Genomic DNA, 8,434 nt, shown 5'->3' on the forward strand with positions numbered 1-8,434 from the left:
TCTATGCGGCTGTGAGGTGAGAGCATTGTGGTTTAGATGCAGTATACTCAGCAAGTTGATTTTACTTGAACTGATTCCTTCTGTTTAATATTAGAATTCACATAAGGGTTTAGGTTACCGCAGCTATGATCAAAAACGACCTGAACAAGCTTTTCGCGCACTAACAGTAAGAGCCGTAGACATGAGACGATTGGATAGTAAGCAGTGTTTGAAAGCTGCCTATAGCATCTGTCCCAAGTACACTTTTGTTAAACAATTGAACAATAAACAACTCATTGTAGGGGATAAGCAGAAGAAGGTGTACGTGAAAATGCAACCTGGATAAAATGCCAGCGATTGTTAGGCCAACTTCAACTGACACCGTTACGATATTGACAGTTGAACTGAAATGAGGGCTGTTTGCCACTCCTCTTTTACGTACTGTTGTTTCTGACACTTCGAAATTCTTATGCTATTAATGGGATGAGTTTTGCAGTGGGATTCCTGGGGCGTCTTTAATTATTCACCACACACAGTTTCCTTTGTCGTTCTGGTGAAGAAACGCTAAAGGGCAGAACCCCACTTAACGGTCGAACATTAGAATAATTAGAATCAGCAGATTACGAACGCGCGATGGCTTAAAAGAGCGCTTACAATAAAAAGAAACACAAAAATAAAAACAATCTGTTTCCGTCCGGGATCAAACCGGGGACCTTGCGCGTGTGAGGCGCACGTGATAACCACTACACTACGGAAACTTACTTTTTTTGGATGGTATTTGTTACACGTGGTTATGTACGGAAAGGGTTATGTACGCAGACAATTTGCAAAGCACTGAGCCGTTGCTGAGATGCACAACAGAAAACAAAACTAAAAGGCAGGCAAAGATAAACATCATGTCACCAGCGGAAACCAATGAAGCTGTAAGTCATTTTCATTATAAATGTCCTTCGGTTGCAGCATCATTTTGCTAAATGGACTCTAGGTGGAACAACAGGTTCAGCGTTGCGATCCAACATGCGTGTCTTTCACAAGCTATGTATTCCAATAAGGAAAAACATGTCATATGGTTCGTAATTAGATTGTGTACAGCAAGATACCGCACACTGTACGAACTTAGAACAAAGTCTTTCTTTAGAGTTCTTTCCAGCACGTCACAAAAGAGAATTGCGTTCTTGCAATTAATGAAACAGTGCTCAATGGTTTCAGGCACGTCACATAGATGGCAGTTTGCAGAAGATAGAAAAATATTTTTCCTACGGAGCCATGAGTTAACAGGTAGAGTTTCGGTGTGTAATTTAAAGAAAAATGTCTTCGTGCAATGAGAAATCTGCATTTTGCGTTCCCACTTGAACGCATCATGACCATTAAGACCAAAGTATAAAAAAAAAAAAAAAAACGATACAGTAGCGGCGGAAAAAGCATTGCTATCAATTCCTTGCATAGACTCTTGCGAGAAACGAAATATAAGTACTCATTCGAGAATCGTACTGTCAAAAACCTCATCGAAGCATAAACTTCCTGCTTTAATCCTACTAGCTGCGGGTGGTCAGTAAAATCTGAAGAAACCGCTAAGTCGGGAAGCAAATTCACGAAATTAACTTGCAGGAATGCTCTAATAATCGGATGTGAGCAATCGCGATAAAAAGAATAAACGGGCTACTAATTGCCTTACATACAGATGTACTAAGCCGAGCCCCCCTGCACAAACAGGTCTGAATAGGTTATCACGCCGAATCGGTTCAAAATTTATTGATCATGTAAAAGTTGCAAATATTCAGTGAAAACGCTATATGTAATGTCTAGCACAGTTGAGGACCTGAAGCACGTAATTAATATGAGGACCTGAAGTGGAGGACCTGAAGCCCTACCGAAGATTGAGAGCCGATAGGAGACACATGTATTAGAACGCTGGACGACTGGAACTCGCTCTTTCCGGTAATTTGCACTTGACTTAAATGCATGCAGTGGAACGCCGAGATATTTAGGGGGCACACATGACCATTCAACTCCTACATATAGGGGCGGGTGGTGAGCCCCACGAACCAAACCAAAGGTCGGAACCCTTGGAGGGATTCATTTGAGCACCAGAAACAATGCCAAATTATTCTATGCTGGATACAACTTTTCTATTCTTGGTTTGTAAGTGCAGAAAAACGCAAGGTCATCCGCATATGCAAGCACTTTAACCTCATTTCCAAGGAGAGAGTAGATATGGATACTACTGTTATGTAAATCACTCAGACGAAGTGGCTCCAAGTAAAGAGCAAAAAGCAGCGGAGACATCGGACAGCTTTGCTTCACAGAAGAGTTGATTGGTATGGGGTTTGATAGGTGGCCATTTACAATTAGGCGAGTCGAACAATTTCTATAGCAAAGTTGCACCCCCTTCAGTACTACAGAACCAACATTCGCTCGCTCCAGAAGAGAAAACAGGAATGAATGACGAACTCGATCAAATGTTTTAGCGGGGTCGACCTGAAGTAAATCAATCTGATCGTGAGAGCAGGAACACGATTCGAGGACTGTGAGCGCAATATGTACATTACTTTGAATGGCACGGCCCCTAAAGCCCCTAAAGCCGCACGTCTGGTGAGGGCCAATGAGAACCGACATTGCGAACTGTAGGCGATTTGATAAAATTTTGGCGAAAATCTTGTAATCCGCATTTGCCAGTGTGGTTGGTCTATAGCCCTCCACTGAGCGTAATTTTTCTTCATCAGCACTCTTTGGAATTAGGACTTTGTGGCATTTTGTAAAAGTCTCGGGAAGGGCTTCTAGATCAAAACTCACCACGTTAGGCATATAGCAGGATAGAAGCAAGAACAGTTTTAAAAGCTTTGTAAAATTCAGGGGAAATGGCATCAGGACCAGGCGTTTTTGAGAGAGGTAATTGATCAATTGCCGCTTCTACCTCTTGCTGCGTGAAAGAGCTACTAATTATAGAACAATCATTTTCTGATATAGGGGCAACAGGGATTTGAAACGCAAGATAATGTCAGAATTTCTCACAGGAGGAATGGCACTAAATAACATCCAGCAATAATCCACCTCATTCGTACTCGTAATTAATGTGCCATTACGCATTAATCCCGGAATCAGCTTTGCAGTCAAATGATGACATTCATCAAGCAAAGCTTGTCGCGTAGGGCGTTCGCAGTGCAAAGCACGCTTGACACGGGATCGAATTAAGGCATCCCTGTATCGTTCCATATCATGCCTTTGTAATTCCTTTTTGACACTAGCAATTTCGTTCTTATATGAGCCAGGGGATTCACATTCTAATTCGTACATGTTACACAAGTGCTCCTGATATTTCCTGTAGAAAGATTTAATTGAGCTAAGTTCAATTGCTATCGCACGTACTTCCTGCTTGAACGTTTCCCAAGCACGGAAACGCGCTTGTCCATATTTATTCATCACACGCAGTTTCCTGTGTCGTTTTGGTGAATAAACGCTAATGGACAGAACCCCTCTTAACGGTCGAACATTAGAATAATTAGAATGAGTAGAAGATTACAAATGAGCGATGGCTTAAAATAGCGCTTACAATAAAAAGAAAGACAAAAATGAAAGCAGTCTGTTTCCGCTCGGGATCGAACCGGGGACCTTGCGCGTGTGAGGCGCACGTGATAACCACTACACCACGGAAACGTGCTTGTTTACGTTTATTCACCACGAACAGTATCCTTTGTCGTTCTGGTAAAGAAACGCTAATGGAAGGAAACCCTCTTAAGGGTAGAACATTAGAATAGTAAGAATTAGTAGAAGATTACGAATGTGCGATGACTTAAAATAGCGCCTACAATAAAAATAAAGACAAAAATAAAAAGTCTGTTTCCGCCCGGGATCGAACCGGGGACCTTGCGCGTGTGAGGCGCACGTGATAACCACTACACCACGGAAACGTGCTTGTTTACGTTTATTCAGCACGAACAGTATCCTTTGTCGTTCTGGTAAAGAAATGCTAATGGAAGGAAACCCTCTTAAGGGTAGAACATTAGAATAGTAAGAATTAGTAGAAGATTACGAATGTGCGATGACTTAAAAGAGCGCTTGCAATAAAAAGAAAGACAAAAATAAAAACGGTCTGTTTCCGCCCGGGATCAAAGAGGGAACATTGCGCGTGTGAGGCGTACGTGATAACCACTACACCACGGAAACTTTTTTTATTTTTTTCTTGTTAACAATGAAATTTACTTTTCCACACCACTACACCACGGAAACGTGCTTCCTCTTTGCTCCCTCTTCACAATGAAATTTCAGGGTGGTAAATGTAAGGCTACGCTGTGTGTGTCTCGTCCTCCCCTTTTTGTCCGTGTTTAGCTTGCGCTGTTTCCCCCTTGCTACACTGTGCCCTAAACACGTTTTAGGTTAGCCAGCTCGAAGAAACTGGCATCCATTGAGGTTTCTCGCTCTGGGCGTTCTATCTAGCTTTGAGATGAGGAATTTCAGTGAAATGCTCCCTTGTTGAGGGAGCATTCACGTCAGCGTGTCGCACAATTATTCTCGTTTTTAATGCATTCTGGAGGCAAAGTAAAGTGATTATATGAAACTCCACCACGGAAAACAGGGTTGCCAGGTTTGGCTATATTGCGTCAAAATGGCTACGTTTGGGCAAGCTTGGCTATAGAAATTTGAACTTAGCAACTTGGTGCTTTTTTTTTTCTAGTTATGAAATCGAAGTCAGTGCTATATAATACAGGCCACATGTTTGGCCAAATATGTTCGACTGCACTTTTGCTTGAGCAAGACAGAATGCGATTTTGTGCACCATTCGTCTACTGCGCCAGCCCTACTTTCGTAAATTTAGGTGTAATGATATCCTGAACTAAAAAAAAAAAAAATTCTTAGTGCTTCTGTGTTCCCCTAATGTTCGCCGGACATGTTCTCTCAGGCGAGACATCGAAATACTCGCTTCGGCAACGCAATGCTGCTATTTGCCATTTTAGAGTCAGCTCTAGGGCATGTGCCATAAATGCAACATAAATGTAACAACCTTGAAAATGATAGAAAAACTTTGCACTCGTCATGGTTTGCAACTTGCACGCTTTGCAAACCATACAACACATCACAGCTCCATAATACAGTACATCACCTGCACAGTCAAGCTTTTATATCCATCGGCGAGTGGTGTGCCATGAGTGATAGTGGCGAAAGAATAATAATCAAAGCTTCCTAACAAAATAATAGTACTACGCATGCACTCTCTAGCACGCATCATCTCAAATATATTCTTGCAAAGAACAGTTACTTTAAAAACTTGTTTTGTGGGAGAAAACGTTCAAAGTGCCGGGACTCAATGCTTGAAATATATTTGCTATGTGGTGCTACAGTTATGAATGAAACATTACTTGAATGTTTAGAAGATCATATTGAAACTGCATTTCTTTGTAACATTACAATAATTCTTTAGTACAATATAAACATTATATAAAATTGTAACAACATTCAAAATTAACATTCGGGTAATGAGCGTTTTTAATGCTCTAATAATGTTATTTTATGTCACGAAATCTTAGACAACTTTGATATCAATTTTATAGCATTATTGTAATGTTCGGTGCTATATGGGTCCGGCAACAGGCGCAGAGACCTAACTTTGCAGACGGTGCGCGAGAATAGGTCGGATACGTTGCGAAAAAACAAAACTTGACCGACCACCTGGCGTAAAAAGGGGTGCCCGAGCTTTAATCCGCCGAAACGGGTTCTTTCTGCTGCAGCGTTCCCGTAATTTTGAAGCCGAAACGAAGAAGGCAAGCTCCCTATGGAACTTGCTAAGAGTGCAATACTTGCGTTACGTACCAAACCTTGCCGATGAAAAAAGGATCGCATACAGTAGCTCTGGTGAAACTCGATATGTTGGCGGTTTTCTAATTCTCTATTCTCTCCCACCGCTTTTTCCTTTGCCCTTTCTAATATTGCTCACTTTGGCGGTAACCGTCCATTTCGACACCTAAGTACTCGGTCCCAGTCTTCGCCCACGTCACATTGGCAAAGCGGCGAGGCTTCAGTGGCCCCCGTCCATGCCAGAGCTCAAGGCACTATGTTCACCCCGCTACTGGTAACTTGAGAGAAATCACGGACACAATGCACAGCCTCAGTTATGTTATCCCTGTCATCCGTAAAAATAGAAACATAGTCTGCTTAGGCCAGCAGCTTCACCTCGTCTGCCTGTAGCCTAAACCCATTACTATTGTCGCTTTTCGTTGTCTTCGTGCAAAACGTGTCGATGTAAATACAAAACAAAAGGTGGCTGAGAAGGCAGCCCTGTTACACTGATCGCTGCAGGCTTACGGGTGCGCCATACACCTGTTTGCAATGAATCCTGTACAGTTTCGATACGCCAGGGCCACGCTCTTATGGAGGACTGAACCGACATTCATATGATCCAAATGAAAAATAAAATTTCGTGGGCTACAAAATCAAATGCTTTTTTCAAAATCAACCTGGAGCATAACCACCCCAACATCCCAGTCATTGCAACACTCAAGACCACTTCGCATCTTATGAATGCAGGAAGCAATCAATTTTTTTTACCACACATCTGGGGGGTCCAACTGTGCTTTTAATCACGGTTTGCAACCTTCTAGCTAGTACCTTCATAAAAAAAAATTGTATTCAATGTTTGTAAGTGCTATGAGTCTGCATGCTATAACTACGTCGTAATTTATTTAAACGATCGGTGTCTCACGAGCCCGGCGTGACGGAATTAGATGATTTACGCCTCACCGAGCTCGTGAGAAACCGATCCTAATATCGGATTCTCCTTGTATAGCGTGAAAATGAGAGTAGCGATGGCAATGACGATGCCGTTAGTGATAATGATAGTGATGATACTAGCACTAGTGATGATGATGATTTTATTTAAGAAAATGGTGATACAGGTGGTGAAAACGGTCCTGCCAATTGGATTTCGCCATTCCCGCTCTTAAGCAGACTTAAGCGCAGTCTTGGAAGTCTTTAATATCAATAAATTGCACATCGTGAAAAGCCTGCTTTTAAACGAAAAAAAAAAATAGCAAAAAAAAAAATCAGGGGAAAATGACTAAAAATTGATCACCAAACCTTTTTTTTTTTTGTTATAGCGCAGTGCAGAATTGTTATGCAAGATAACTGTGCCATGAAGGCCACATTCTATATGGGAACTAGAATTTTATGGCTTTGCCTCAGGAACACAATTTTTCTCTTCCAGCGATGAAAACTGAACCCTTATCATTAAAGATATGCTTTTTACCTCCTTTTAAGAAATTTCTCTTGAGTTTCCGTGCTTTCGTTATACTTATACCCTCTTGTTAATCACAGCCGTGATTTTCCTGTACCTTGCAATAATTAATAATTTCTCGCGACAATGTTGCTTTTGACGGCGCCTTTGTGAAGTCTGTGTGTTTTTCTGACGCCTCGACAGGTCAGCTACTTCTTAGCTACTTTTGCTTTTTTTTTTTTTTTTTTTTTGTTTGTGGCTCCTTGTTTGAGCTTTGGACCTGGCAAGCCTTAGTCGGGAACTACTGGTGGCAGACTCGGAAAACACTTTGCATTGTCTTGGGCTTCTTCATAATCTTTTTTTCCCGGTTGGCTATTCCAATATTTGCCTGTCTTGCTCCAGCACCTACAAACCTATCCATATCATACGTGCCTGCATCTCGAGCACCCATCCCTCTTTTTCCCCACCCCCACCAACAAGGGACCTGGTTCCCTTCCCCTCTCGACACCAAGGGACATGGAAAGAGCAACATGGACACGAAGACGGTTTTGAGAAGTGAGTATCCGAACAGACATGTCGCCAAATAATGTCGTTTTGTATTCATAAAAAAACAGGAAAGTGGTATTTGCTTACTTTTTTCTTCTTCTTGCGAATAGCATGCTACCTGCAGCATTTTGAGCCTGCACTGCGTGGGCCATCGGAAATAAACTTGAATCCTTCAGCTACTCACCTAACTGATACCCGCCCAGAGCGTTTACATCCACCCTAGATGACATTCTGCTGTTGTTGCAACGCCTAAAAACCAGTATAATTGCAACCAATCTGGATTAACTATTGGCTGTGTCATTAGACTTTATAAGCATCCTCGTACTGGGTAGCAGAAAAAGTATAAAATATGACGAGATATAGACATGTAGGATCGGTAACGTTATAGTGTACGCTGAAACATCATTCTCATTTTAAAAATTAACAAATGTTAATATATGTCGAAAGTAAACATTGGGCCATGGGCGGATGACGTTAAGTTTGCAGGGGTCAAAGGGATGCAAGTAGAACATGACCAGATTTATTACAGAAGTATGGGAATAGCATTCTCCTTTCAGTGGATATAGCCCGGCTTATGATGATGATGATGATATATGGCGCCATGAATTTTAGTCTAACAACCAAAATAAACCCGTAATTTTCTGTTAAACGTTATCAATCAATCCTCATGATGTGATTATGTTCAAAATGTGTCTATGTCAACGG

At 41.6% G+C, this 8,434-nt stretch overlaps 3 non-coding genes across 3 annotated transcripts; all 3 read right to left on the reverse strand.

Moving 5' to 3' along the window:
- Positions 1-664: 664 nt before the first annotated feature.
- On the reverse strand, positions 665-737 carry TRNAV-CAC (transfer RNA valine (anticodon CAC)). Its single transcript has one exon. It is a non-coding gene; the product is annotated as a tRNA-Val (tRNA).
- Positions 738-3,560: 2,823 nt separating this feature from the next.
- TRNAV-CAC (transfer RNA valine (anticodon CAC)) lies at positions 3,561-3,633 on the reverse strand. The gene has a single exon. It is a non-coding gene; the product is annotated as a tRNA-Val (tRNA).
- A 181-nt stretch (positions 3,634-3,814) lies between these two features.
- Positions 3,815-3,887, reverse strand: TRNAV-CAC (transfer RNA valine (anticodon CAC)). Its single transcript has one exon. It is a non-coding gene; the product is annotated as a tRNA-Val (tRNA).
- Between the last annotated feature and the right edge of the window lie 4,547 nt (positions 3,888-8,434).

This window comes from Amblyomma maculatum, chromosome 6 (assembly GCF_055883805.1).
Source record: "Amblyomma maculatum isolate TAMU_Amacu chromosome 6, ASM5588380v1, whole genome shotgun sequence".
Taxonomy (NCBI): domain Eukaryota; kingdom Metazoa; phylum Arthropoda; class Arachnida; order Ixodida; family Ixodidae; genus Amblyomma; species Amblyomma maculatum.